Source organism: Ranitomeya variabilis, chromosome 6 (genome assembly GCF_051348905.1).
Source record: "Ranitomeya variabilis isolate aRanVar5 chromosome 6, aRanVar5.hap1, whole genome shotgun sequence".
NCBI classification, from domain to species: Eukaryota; Metazoa; Chordata; class Amphibia; order Anura; family Dendrobatidae; genus Ranitomeya; species Ranitomeya variabilis.
In genome coordinates, this window is record NC_135237.1 from 272,377,244 (window position 1) to 272,390,455 (window position 13,212).

Here is a 13,212-nt window from a genome sequence, read left to right on the forward strand (position 1 = left end):
TCGTCTCTGTCAGGATCCCAACCCTGACAGGGACCCTCTGTCTGCAGCTCAGATGTTCCTCCTTCTCCCTCTGTCTGCCTTTTTAAGTAGTTTTCCTTTAATTAGACTCACCTGGAAAACTAATTATCCCATGTGTTTAAGATTGATTTCAGTGATCCATTGAGCCCTGAGACACAATGCCATCCACGAGTTTATTTGAAAAACAAAACAATTAAATCTTTATGACTCTTAAATCCAATTTGCATAATAATTTGGAACACAGTGTACACTGCTCAAAAAAAATAAAGGGAACACTTAAACAACAGAATATAACTCCAAGTAAATCAAACTTCTGTGAAATCAAACTGTCCATTTAGGAAGCAACACTGACAATCAATTTCACATGCTGTTGTGCAAATGGAATAGACAACAGATGGAAATTATTGGCAATTATCAAGATAGACTCAATAAAAGAGTGGTTCTGCAGGTGGGGACCACAGACCACATCTCAGAACCAATGTTTTCTGGCTGATGTTTTGGTCACTTTTGAATGTTGGTTGTTCTTTCACACTCGTGGTAGCATGAGATGGACTCTACAGCCCACACAAGTGGCTCAAGTAGTGCAGCTCATCCAGGATGACACATCAATGCGAGCTGTGGCAAGGTTTGCTGTGTCTGTCAGTGTAGTGTCCAGAGGCTGGAGGTGCTACCAGGAGACAGTCCAGTACAAGAGAAGTGGAGGGGGCCGTAGGAGGGCAACAACCCAGCAGCAGGACCGCTACATCAGGCTTTGTGCAAGGAGGAACAGGAGCACTGCCAGAGCCCTGCAAAATGACCTCCAGCAGGCCACAAATGTGCATGTGTCTGCACAAACGGTTAGAAACCGACTCCATGAGGATGGTCTGAGTGCCCAACGTCCACAGATTGGGGTTGTGCTCACAGCCCAACACCGTGCAGGACGCTTGGCATTTGCCACAGAACACCAGGATTGGCAAATTCGCCACTAGCACCCTGTGCGCTTCACATATGACAGCAGGTGCACACTTAGCACATGTGACAGACGTAACAGAGTCTGGAGATGCCGTGGAGAGCGATCTGCTGCCTACAACATCCTTCAGCATGACCGGTTTGGCAGTGGGTCAGTAACGGTGTGAGGTGGCATTTCTTTGGAGGGCCGCACAGCCTTCCATGTGCTCGCCAGAGGTAGCTTGACTGCCATTAGGTACCGAGATGAGATCCTCAGAACCCTTGTGAGACCATATGCTGGTGCGGTTGGCCGTGGGTTCCTCCTAATGCAGGACAATGCCAGACCTCATGTGGCTGGAGTGTGTCAGCAGTTCCTGCAAGATGAAGGCATTAAAGCCATGGACTGGCCCACCCATTCCCCAGACCTGAATCCGATTGAACACATCTGGGACATCATGTATCGCACCATCCACCAACATCACGTTGCACCACAGATTGGTCAGGAGTTAGCGGATGGTTTAGTCCAGGTCTGGGAGGAAATACCTCAGACCATCCGCCGCCTCATCAGGAGCACACCCAGGCGTTGTAGGGAGGTCATACAGGCACATGGAGGCCACACACACTACTGAACATCATTTCTTTGTCTTGAGGCATTCCACTAAAGTTGGATCAGCCTGGAATTTGATTTTCCACTTTGATTTTGAGTGTCATTCCAAATCCAGACCTCCATGGGATATTAGTTGTTATTTAAGTTGATAATTTTTATGTTTAATTGTTCTCAACACATTCCACTATGTAATGAATAGAGATTTACAACTGGAATATTTCATTCAGTGATATCTAGGATGTACGATTTTAGTGTTCCCTTTATTTTTTTGAGCAGTGTATATTCTATCACTAAATATTTGAATAAAAAAAATTATAAACAATAAAAGTACACATATTTGGTATCGCCGCGTCCGCAACGACTCAACCTATAAAACTGTCCCACTAGTTAACCCCTTTAGTTGACACCATAAAAAATAAAAAACAAGGCAAAAAACAATGCTTTATCATCATACCGCTGAACAAAAAGTGGAATAACATGCAATCAAAAAGACGGATATTAATAAACATGGTACCGCTGAAAACATCATCTTGTCCTGCAAAAAACAAACCGCTATACAGCGGGTAAATAAAGTTATAGCTCTCAGAATAATGTCATGCAAAAATAATTATTTTTTCTATAAATTAGTTTTTATTGCATAAAAGCGCCAAAACATAAAAAAGATGTAAATGTGGTATTGCTGTAATCGTAAAGATCCAAAGAATAAGACTGACCTTATCAATTTTACCACACAAGGAACAGTATAAACGCCCCCCCCAAAAAAAAAAAAAAAAAAAAATTACTGAATTGCTGGTTTTTGTTCATTCTGCCTCCCAAATATCAAAATAGAAAGTGATCAAAAAATGTTGTGTGCCCGAAAATGGTACCAGTAAAAACATCAACTTGTCTTGCAAAAAAAAAGCCCTCACATGACTCTCTGGGCCAAAATATGGAAAAATTATAGCTCTCAAAATATTGTGATGCAAAAACTATTTATTACAATAAAAAGCATCTTTTAGTGTGTGACAGCAGCCAAACATAAAAATCCGCTATAACGCCTCTTTCACATGTCCTGATTTTCTGGTACCGGAGATGTCAGTGTCCGTGTGTGTAATACTTGCGACACGTGTGGCCTGCGTGTGCCGCATCAGTACCACAAGGACGGGCGCCAGGGAAGAAGTGATACAGTAAATGCTGTTCCCCGGCGCTGGCTGCTGAACACGGCTCTCATCATTCTCCCCTGCTCTGCCGGCGACTGGCGCTTGCAGGGAAGAATGATGAGAGTTACATTTCAGTGATAAAAGAGACAGCAGGTGGCGGCTGATGGGACTATTAATGAATGAATAAATGAAAAATCAGCTAATTCCCCAGTATTTTCTACAACCAGCCAGGCAAAACTCACAGCTGGGGGCTGCAACCCTCAGCTGTCAGCTTCAGCAAGGCTGGTTACCAAGAATAGAGGGGTCCCCAAGCTGGATTTTTTTAAATCAAATATTTTGAAAAACGGCGTGGGGTCCCCCATTTTTAACAACCAGTTTTGCTAAAGCTCACAGCTGGGGGCTGGTATTCTCAGCAGACAGGAGACGTCACATTCTGGTGACACTGAATCATCAGCGCTCAGCGTCATTATATTATAAAAAGTGACAAACATGTAAGATTTATAAATTATGGGGCAAAAAAATAATTTTTCCTAACTACATAAAGTACAGAACCGTGTAATGAACCTTCCTGTCTGACATGCGATGTTTGCTCCATTAAAACCTTGAGAAATTCCATAGGAAACGTATTAAAAAGCCAGAATAGGGGCTGGGATGGAGTCTGCATGAGGAGCTCCAGGCATCCGCTGCCTCTGAACGTTTCCGTGCTGACTGACTGCAGCGGAGGGATGAGCGGAGGGATGAGCGGAGGGATGAGCGGAGGGATGAGCGGAGGGATGAGCGGAGGGATGAGCGGAGGGATGAGCTGAGGTCCTCGCTCCAGCACGGAACCGGCCAGGGCGGAGCTGGTAAAATGTGGCGCACAAAATATCACCCCCGAGCTAGTCAGCTCAGCACTGCAGCGTCTACATCGGGGTGACGATGGACAGATCCTCGAAAAATCAACACTTCAGTACTGAGCCGTCTACATCGGAGGGGCTAATGAGGATCACAAAAAATCAACTCCGATCCAGAATGAACCGTAACAACACACGGAAACGGCGTTCCGCTCCTCAACACTCAGCCGTCCAGCAACAACTACTAGTGCTGGAAACCTGCGCATGCGTATGTGCTTTGGTGGCGCACTTTACGGCATTACAGTCAGGCTGTATCGGTAGCCTTCTTCTATAGCGCTCGGCCTCAAGTACCGAGCTGGTGCGTGTCCCGGAAACCAGGAGGCGGCGGTGAGTGCTGTCGCCGTTATAAAGAGGGAGTAGAGCAGCCGCCGGTGCAGGTCCGGTACGTGTGATGTGAGAGCAGGCGTTGTGATAGGCGGCCATTATACCGCGCAGGGCCTAGGTGATGGCTGTAGCGTTCTCAGGCTCTTGGGACACATGTAGTTTTTCTTTCCTGTGTTTTTCATGTTGTTGTATTGCTGGCTGAGCTGTAATGGCGCTCTGCTAATGGCTATCACTTGTGTGTCCCCGTATATAGAGAAGCATAGGAAGCAGTGTGCTAAAGGAAGTCTGTCACCCCAAAATTGCCCTATTAGGCTACGTTCACATTTGCGGTCTGCGCCGCAGCGTCGGCGCCGCAGCGCACAATGCAAACAAAAACGCAGCAAAACGCATGCACAACGCTGCGTTTTGCGCCGCATGCGTCGTTTTTTTCATTGAATTTGGACACAGCAAAAATGCAACTTGCTGCGTCCTCTGCGCCCGGACGTGGGCGCCGCAGCGACGCATGCGGCGCAAAACGCAAGTGCGCCGCATGTCCATGCGCCCCCATGTTAAATATAGGGGCGCATGACGCATGCGGCGCCGCTGCGGCGCCCGACGCTGCGGCGCTGGCCGCAAATGTGAACGTAGCCTAGGCTACGTTCACATTTGCGGTCTGCACCGCAGCGTCGCCGCATGCGTCATGCGCCCCTATATTTAACATGGGGGCGCATGGACATGCGTCGCACTTGCGTTTTGCGCCGCATGCGTCCCTGCGGCGCCCGCGTCCGGGCGCAGAGGACGCAAGTTGCATTTTTGCTGCGTCCAAAATCAATGAAAAAAGGACGCATGCGGCGCAAAACACAGCGTTGTGCATGCGTTTTGCTGCGTTTTTGTTTGCGTTGTGCGTTGCGGCGCCGACGCTGCGGCACACAACGCAAATGTGAACGTAGCCTTAGCTAAGGCCTCCGGCACCAGGGGCTTATCTACAGCATTCTGTAATGCATTCTGGAATGCTGCAGATACGCCCCCGATGTAACCTGAAAGATGAGAAAAACAGGTTATATTATACTTGGGGGGTGGGGGTGGGGGGTGCTTTCTGGTCCGATGGGCATCGTGGTGCGGGTTCGGCGCCTCCCATCTTCATACGATGTCATCATGCTCCTTGCTTCCTGTCGCGGCTCTGGCACAGGCATACTTTGTCCTGTTGAGGGCAGAGCAAAGTACTGCAGTGCGCAGGCGTCAGGCCTTTCTGACCTTTCCCTCAACAGGACAGACAAAGTACGCCTGCGCCGGAGCCGCGACAGGAAGAAAAGAAGAGGACGTCATCATAAGAAGATGTGAGGCATCGGACCGGACCGCCCCCCCTGGGTGAGTATAATATAACTTGTTTTTCTTACCTTTCAGGTTACATCGGGGCTTAACTACAGCATTACAGAATGCATTACAGAATGCTGTAGATAAGCCCTGATGCCGGTGGCCTTAGCTAATAGGGCAATTTTGGGGTGACAGATTCCATTTAAAGGGGTTCTCTGATCACAAGATATTGATGACATATTGTCAGATTCCCACTGATCTTGTATTGATGATGGTCTATCCTGGGCATAGATTATCAATAGCCTATGACTGGGTAGCTCCTGTAAGGTGGCGTACTCGTATATCCACATCAAATCTGTAGAGGAATGTTCACCCAATTTGGCTCACTGTACCGCTGAGGTACCTAAACCTTCAGCCAAGTTGTTTTTTTAAATAAATATATATATATATATATATATATATATATATATATATATATATATATATATATATATATATATATATATATATATTTCTGTACGCTGCCTGTTTTAGGACTTTGTCCATGTCAGTCTCAGTACATCTTTGCCCCCTGTGATGGTCTTTCCCATGTGACTGTTACATCTTGTGATTTATAAAACTAGAGATAGGAAGTATGTGAAAAGGGATCACCTAAAACAATGTTTATTGTGCATGAAACCAAAGATAACATTAACCCCTTAGTGACAGCCAATTTGGTACTTAATGACCGAGCCAATTTTTACAATTCTGACCACTGTCACTTTAAGAGGTTATAACTCTGGAACGCTTTATCGGATCCCACTGATTCTGAGATTGTTTTTTCGTGTCATATTGTACTTCAAGTTAGTGGTAACATTTCTTCGATATTACTTGCGATTATGAAAAAAATGGAAATATGGCGAAAATTTTTAAAATTTTGCAATTTTCAAACTTTGTATTTTTATGCCCTTAAATCAGAGAGATATGTCACAAAAAATAGTTAATAAATAACATTTCCCACATGTCTACTTTACATTAGCACAATTTTGGAAACAAATTTTTTTTTTGTTAGGGAGTTATAAGGGTTAAAAGTTGACCAGCAATTTCTCATTTTTACAACACCATTTTTTTTTTTAGGGACCACATCTCATTTGAAGTCATTTTGAGGGGTCTATATGATAGAAAATAACCAAGTGTGACACCATTCTAAAAACTGCACCCCTCAAGCTGCTCAAAACCACATTCAAGAAGTTTATTAACCCTTTACGTACTTCACAGGAACTGAAACAATGTGGAAGAAAAAAATGAACATTTAACTTTTTTTTGCAAACATTTTACTTCAGAACCATTTTTTTTAATTTTCACAAGTGTAAAAACAGAAATTTAACCACAAATTTTGTTGTGCAATTTTTCCTGAGTACGCCGATACCCCATATGTGGAGGTAAACCACTGTTTGGGCGCACCGCAGAGCTTGGAAGTGAAGGAGCACCGTTTGACTGTTTCAATGCAGAATTGGCTGGAATTGAGATCAGACGCCATGTCGCGTTTCGGGAGCCCCTAATGTGCCTAAACAGTGGAAACCCCCCACAAGTGATACCATTTTGGAAACTAGACCCCTTAAGGGACTTATCTAGATGTGTGGTGAGCACTTTGAACCCCCAAGTGCTTCACAGAAGTTTATAACGTAGAGCCGTGAAAATAAAAAATCGCATTTGTTTTCACAAAAATGATTTTTTCGCCCACAAATTCTTATTTTCACAAGGGTAACAGGAGAAATTAGACCACAAAAGTTGTTGTGCAATTTCTCCTGAGTACGTCAATACCCCATATGTGGGGGTAAACCACTGTTTGGGCGCACCGCAGAGCTTGGAAGTGAAGGAGCACCGTTTGACTTTTTCAATGCAGAATTGGCTGGAATTGAGATCGGATGCCATGTCGCGTTTGGAGAGCCCCTGATGTGCCTAAACAGTGGAAACCCCCCACAAGTGATACCATTTTGGAAACTAGACCCCTTAAGGAACTTATCTAGATATTCGGTGAGCACTTTGAACCCCCAAGTGCTTCACAGAAGTTTATAACGTAAAGCCGTGAAAATAAAAAATCGCATTTTTTCTACAAAAATGATCTTTTTGCCCCCAAATTTTTATTTTCACAAGAGTAACAGGAGAAATTAGACCACAAAAGTTGTTGTGCAATTTCTCCTGAGTACGTCAATACCCCATATGTGGGGGTAAACCACTGTTTGGGCGCACCGCAGAGCTTGGAAGAGAAGGAGTGTCGTTTTACTTTTTCAATGTAGAATTGGCTGGAATTGAGATCGGACGCCATGTCACGTTTGGAGAGCCGCTGATGTGCCTAAACAGTGGAGACCCCCCACAAATGACACCATTTTGGAAACTAGACCCCTTAAGGAACTTATCTAGATGTGTGGTGAGCACTTTAAACCCCCAGGTGCTTCACAGAAGTTTATAACGTAGAGCCGTGAAAATAAAAAAATCACATTTTTTCTACAAAAATGATCTTTTTGCCTCCAAATTTTTATTTTACCAAGGGTAACAGGAGAAAATGGACACCAGAAGTTGTTGTACAATTTGTCTTGAGTACGCCGACACCCCGTATGTGGGGGTAAACCACTGTTTGGGTGCATGGCTGAGCTCGGAAGCAAAGGAGCGCCATTTGACTTTTCAATGCAAAATTGACTGGAATTGAGATCGGACGCCATGTCGCGTTTGGAGAGCCCCTGATGTGCCTAAACAGTAGAAACCCCCCAAAAGTGACCCCATTTTAGAAACTAGACCCCCCATGGAACTTATCTAGATATGTAGTGAGAACTTTGAATGCCCAAGTGCATCACAGAAGTTTATAATGCAGAGTCGTGAAAATAAAAAATATTTTTTTTTTAACAATAAAGATTTTTAGCCCCCAAGTTTTTATTTTCACAAGGGTAACAAGAGAAATTGGACCCCAAAAGTTGTTGTCCAATTTGTCCTGAGTATGCTGGTACCCCATATGTGGGGGTAAACCACTGCTTGGGCGCACGGCAGAGCTCGGAAGGGAAGGAGCGCCATTTTGGAATGCAGACTTTGATAGAATTGTCTGCGGGCGTTATGTTGCGTTTGCAGAGCCCCTGATGTACCTAAACAGTAGAAACCCCCCACAAGTGACCAAATTTTGGAAACTAGGCCCCCTAAGGAACTTATCTAAATATGTGGTGAGAACTTTGAATGCCCAAGTGCTTCACAGAAGTTTATAATGCATAGTAGTGAAAATAAAAAATATTTTTTTTTCCCACAAAAAAGATTTTTTTAGTCCCCAAATTTTTATTTTCACAAGGGTAACAAGAGAAATTGGACCCCAAAAGTTGTTGTCCAATTTGTCCTGAGTATGCTGGTACCCAATATGTGGGGGTAAACCACTGTTTGGGCGCACGGCAGAGCTCAGAAGGGAGGGAGCACCATTTGACTTTTTTAGCGCAAAATTGGCTGTCGTGTTTGGAGACCCCCCTGATGTACCTAAACAGTGGAAACCCCCAAATTATAACTCCAACCCTAACTCCAACACACCCCTAACCCTAATCTTAACCCGATCCATAATCCTAATCACAACCCTAACGATAATCACAACCCTAACCCCAAAACAGCCCTAATCTCAACCCTAACCATAACCCTAATCAAAACCCTAAATCCAACACACCCCTAACCCTAATCCCAAACGTAACCCTAATCCCAACCCTAATCCAAACCCTAATCCCAACTCTAACCCTAACTTTAGCCCCAACCCTAACCCTAACTTTAGCCCCAACCCTAACCATAACTTTAGCCCCATCGTCACAAAAAAAGTTCAATGTAACCTTTTTTTTGTACGTCGCGTCCGCCATTTCCGCGCATGCGTGGCCGTAACTCTGCCCCCTCCTCCCCAGGACATAGACTGGGCAGCGGATGCGTTGAAAAACTGCATCCGCTGCCCACGTTGTGCACAATTTTCACAACGTGCGTCGGTACGTCGGGCCGACGCATTGCGACCGCCCCGTACCGACGCAAGTGTGATAGAAGCCTAAGGCTACTTTCACACTAGCGTCGTACTCGGCCCATCGCAGTGTGCCGGGCCGACGTACCGACGCTAGCGTTGTAAGCGCCGCACAACGGGTGCAGCGGATGCTGTTTTTTCAACGCATCCGCTGCCCCATTGTGAGGGGAGGCGGGGGCGGAGTTCCGGCCGCGCATGCGCGGTCGGAAATGGCGGACACGTCGCACAAAAAAGTTACATGTAGCTTTTTTTGTGCCGACGGTCCGCCAAAGCACGACGCATCCGTCGCACGACGGATGCGACATGTGGCAATCCGTCGCAATGCGTCGCTAATGCAAGCCAATGGAGAAAAAACGCATCCTGCAAGCACTTTTGCAGGATGCGTTTTTTCTCCGACGCATTGCGACGGAAGCCAAAAAACGCTAGTGTGAAAGTAGCCTAACCCTAACCCTAGCCCTAACCCTAACCCTAAATTTAACCCTAACTCTAACCCTAACCCTAACCCTAATTTTAGCCCCAACTCGTCTTCTCCTGCCGGCCAGCAGATGGCAGCAGATGGCGGGCGCACTGCGAATGCGCCCGCCATAAGGAAAAAGCCGGCTGGCAGGAGAAGACAGAAGAGGACCCAGGGACACCGGGTGAGTATGTTAGGGTCCCCGAATCCCCCTATTTCTCTGTCCTCTGATGTGTGATCACATCAGAGGACAGAGAAATACAGATCGCTTTTTTTTTTTTTTTTTTGCGGTCGCCGGTAAACAGTTAATTACCGGCGATCGCAAAACAGGGGTCGGTGCAAACCGACCCCGATCATGTTCTTTGGGGTCTCGGCTACCCCCGGCAGCCGAGACCCCAAAGATCTGCCGGGTGCCGGGCGGCGGGCGTACTGCGCGTGCGCCTGCCATTTTTTCCCGGAAACAAGATGGCGGCGCCCATGGGGACCCACGAGGAGCACCGGGGGAGGTAGGTAAGTATCGGGGGGCTATTGGGGGCCATCGGGGACCCTATTTCTCTGTCCTCCGATGTGCGATCACATCGGAGGACAGAGAAATTAAACGGCACATCGCGTTTTGTTTTTTTTTGTTGCGACCGCCGGTAAACGGTTAATTACCGGCGATCGCAACTCGGGGGTCGGTAAAAAAACCCCGAATCATGTTCTCTGGGGTCTCGGCTACCCTCGGCAACCGAGACCCCAGAGAAAATCCGACTCTGGGGGGCGCTATTCACTTTTTCCACAGCGCCGTTAATTAACGGCGCTGTGGTTTAAGTACCCTTAGCGGCCGCCGTTAAAAGGCGTATCGGCGGTCGTTAAGGGGTTAAAGAAAACCTTAAAAAGCCAAATGGCTGTTAATCACATAAACCCATAACCGTGTTTTAAAGAGGTGGTCCGTTACAATCTTTATTGTGCACGTCGATTTAAGCCACTGAAATGAGTATTTATTTAGAATACATAATTTTGTCATATTTTCATGTGGGTGTTGCGATCTCTGCTCACTCAGTGCCGATAAGGTGATCCCCAGCCGCCACTGATATCTGATGTCACGTCAACTTCCAGACTCTGGTGCATCACCAAGGTGTGACACCGTCTCATGTAGACTGTGGCCATTCCCCCTGATTGACTGTGCTGTAGGCGGTGTTTCACCGCTTGTCGCAGCTCAGTATCGAGTGCCAGCTGTAGAAGGTTTTCCTCTCCTTTTCTGCTTTCTATGACAGAGCCCTGCAAGCATGTGCCAATGCAAGTGCAAGTGGAGAAGGGGAGAGGAAAATCTTCTACACCCTGAAACACCGCCCACAGCGCAGTCAATAAGGTGGAGTGGCCACAGTCTGCACGAGGACGGAGTCACACCGCAGTGATGTAGCTCAACTTCCAGAGTCCGGAAGTTGAAGTAACATTACCGAATATCAGTGGTGGCTGTACATGATTGGCACTTAGTGAGCAGAGATAACGCCACTCACAGGCAAATATAAAATAAGCATTTTTTTCAAATACATTCTTTTTTCAGTGGTGTAAATGATGGCACTGGAGAGATCACACAGAATCCCACCGGTTCCACTACATGTGATGAATCACAATTAGATGGATCACATAATGCGATCTCTCCATTTTCACCAATGTGACGTTCCATACCCCCTGGGGACACGTAAGGTCAGCTTGGTAAACTTTTACACAGACGCCCCCTGTCCACATGGGCCCAGGAAGGCACAGAGAGTAAGAGGATGTGGCCCACGCAGTAATTGACGTGGCCTACACTCGCTCACAACTGTGAGAGGCCCCTTTCACTAGCACAAGTGAAACAGAGCACTGCCAGCCTGGTAGGACTGCCACCAGTTCCTTGTTAGTTATAAGCCCGGTCCGTTAACGGGATTATATCTGGCCAGAAACCAACCCCAATCGCATTGAAAGGTAAACTGAGAAATGGACGAGTGGATTCGTGGATCAATATAACGAGATTAAAGAGCAGCCCAAGGTTAAATTATATATTTAATCACCTTAAGGGCACACTAGACAATTCACTAAATGGTTAGATATGCAAATACAGATAGTGGTAGGACAAAAGATATAAGCAGATTATACGGGTCCCTTACTAGTAGATGACATGAATGACTTTCAGTGGAGGGACTGCCACATGGGAGGCTTGTGGTCCCCTCTATTCCTTGACTTCTACCCAGAGCAAAAGCAATAGGCCACGCTTTACACGAGCATTTAACCCCTTTGAGTCGCTCCCTTCCTTCTAAATCCCCTCCTCTTGCGTCTGGCAGCTGAAAACTCCCAAACCTAAGATGAACTATAACTCTTTAATGGACGGTTCTAGGGAGGCAGTTTGGGCGCTATCGAACCGGCCAGGCCCCTGCTATGTGTTAAGACTAAACACAGCTTTATCTGGTTTCTTCTGGCTGTTCTATGGGTACCTCTGGGTGCTAGAATGGGTCGAGACCCAGGTGGGCTTTTGCCTTGTTCTTAGGATCTCGGAAATATAGACGATGTGCGGCTAGGATGTATAGTATCTCCATAACTCCTTATGGAATCATAGCTGACTCAACAAAGCAGTTTAGACCGAATGGTAACTACATGGCAAGGGAGCCTTTTGTTTTGAGATTAGCTGGCTCACGGTGTGAGATTTGTCACTCACAGCCTTTTCACACTTGACTCCCCACTGCTGCTTCTAGCTGTACACTACAAGGTCTAACAAACGGCAGTTCCTGCATGTGTTGCCAGCTGTCGAATAGCTACCAGACATGCAGCCTCGGGGACTCAAGCATATTTTTCAAGCACACCAAAGATGTTTGGTTAGCACCTGAGCATGCTTGGATAACACCTTATCCCCAGCACGATTGCTCATCACTATTGCTTAGTTCTGGATATGCAAAACTAAAGCAATAAAAGCAAACCATGTTGATTGATAATATGGAACTAACAATAAAGATTAGTCAAAAAGCCGGTACATACCACAGAGTAATAAAATGTATAGATTTACAATATATGTTACATAAGGTGAATGTGTATAAAATCACTTGAAAGATCGCTGAATGAGGACGTAGAGAACTCACAAAGTCCACTGACCTATAGAACATTCTCTGACTGAGGTGGACTAAAACAATAGAATCTAAACTGTATTAATATTTGATAAAAACTAATTTCCAAATCCACCGTGCTATGTACAGTATATCCACTATAGGCCTACTACACATACCAGGGTCATGATATGGATACTAATACAGGGTACAAAACACCCATGTGGCTTAGGCTGCTTTCACACATCAGTTTTCTGCCATCAGTCACAATCCGTCGAATGTTGAAAAAACCGGATCCATCGCGGATTGTGAAAAACTGATGCCCTGGATCTATATTTTTTTTTTACCGGATCCGACTAGCTGATCCAGCTAATTGGATCTTAACAAAATTGGAGCATGCTCGGTTAAAAAAATGGAATCCGTCGCCGGATTCCATCATTTGATGGAATCGGCGCCGTAGGCTTCCATTCTAGCAAGCGACGGACGTCGATGGAT

The 13,212-nt window shown here is 45.9% G+C and overlaps 1 protein-coding gene across 5 annotated transcripts in view; it reads left to right on the plus strand.

The window, feature by feature from the left end:
* Positions 1 to 3,504: 3,504 nt before the first annotated feature.
* LOC143782313 (uncharacterized) overlaps positions 3,505 to 13,212 on the plus strand; it is a 151,194-nt gene continuing 141,486 nt past the window's right edge. For 2 of the 5 annotated variants that reach the window (XM_077269641.1, XM_077269642.1), the window contains exon 1: positions 3,782 to 3,911. The gene's annotated coding sequence lies outside the window, so the exon portion shown is untranslated. Of the gene's footprint in view, positions 3,967 to 13,212 lie in introns of all 5 variants that reach the window. The other 3 variants (XM_077269643.1, XM_077269644.1, XM_077269645.1) reach the window with 3 other exon arrangements.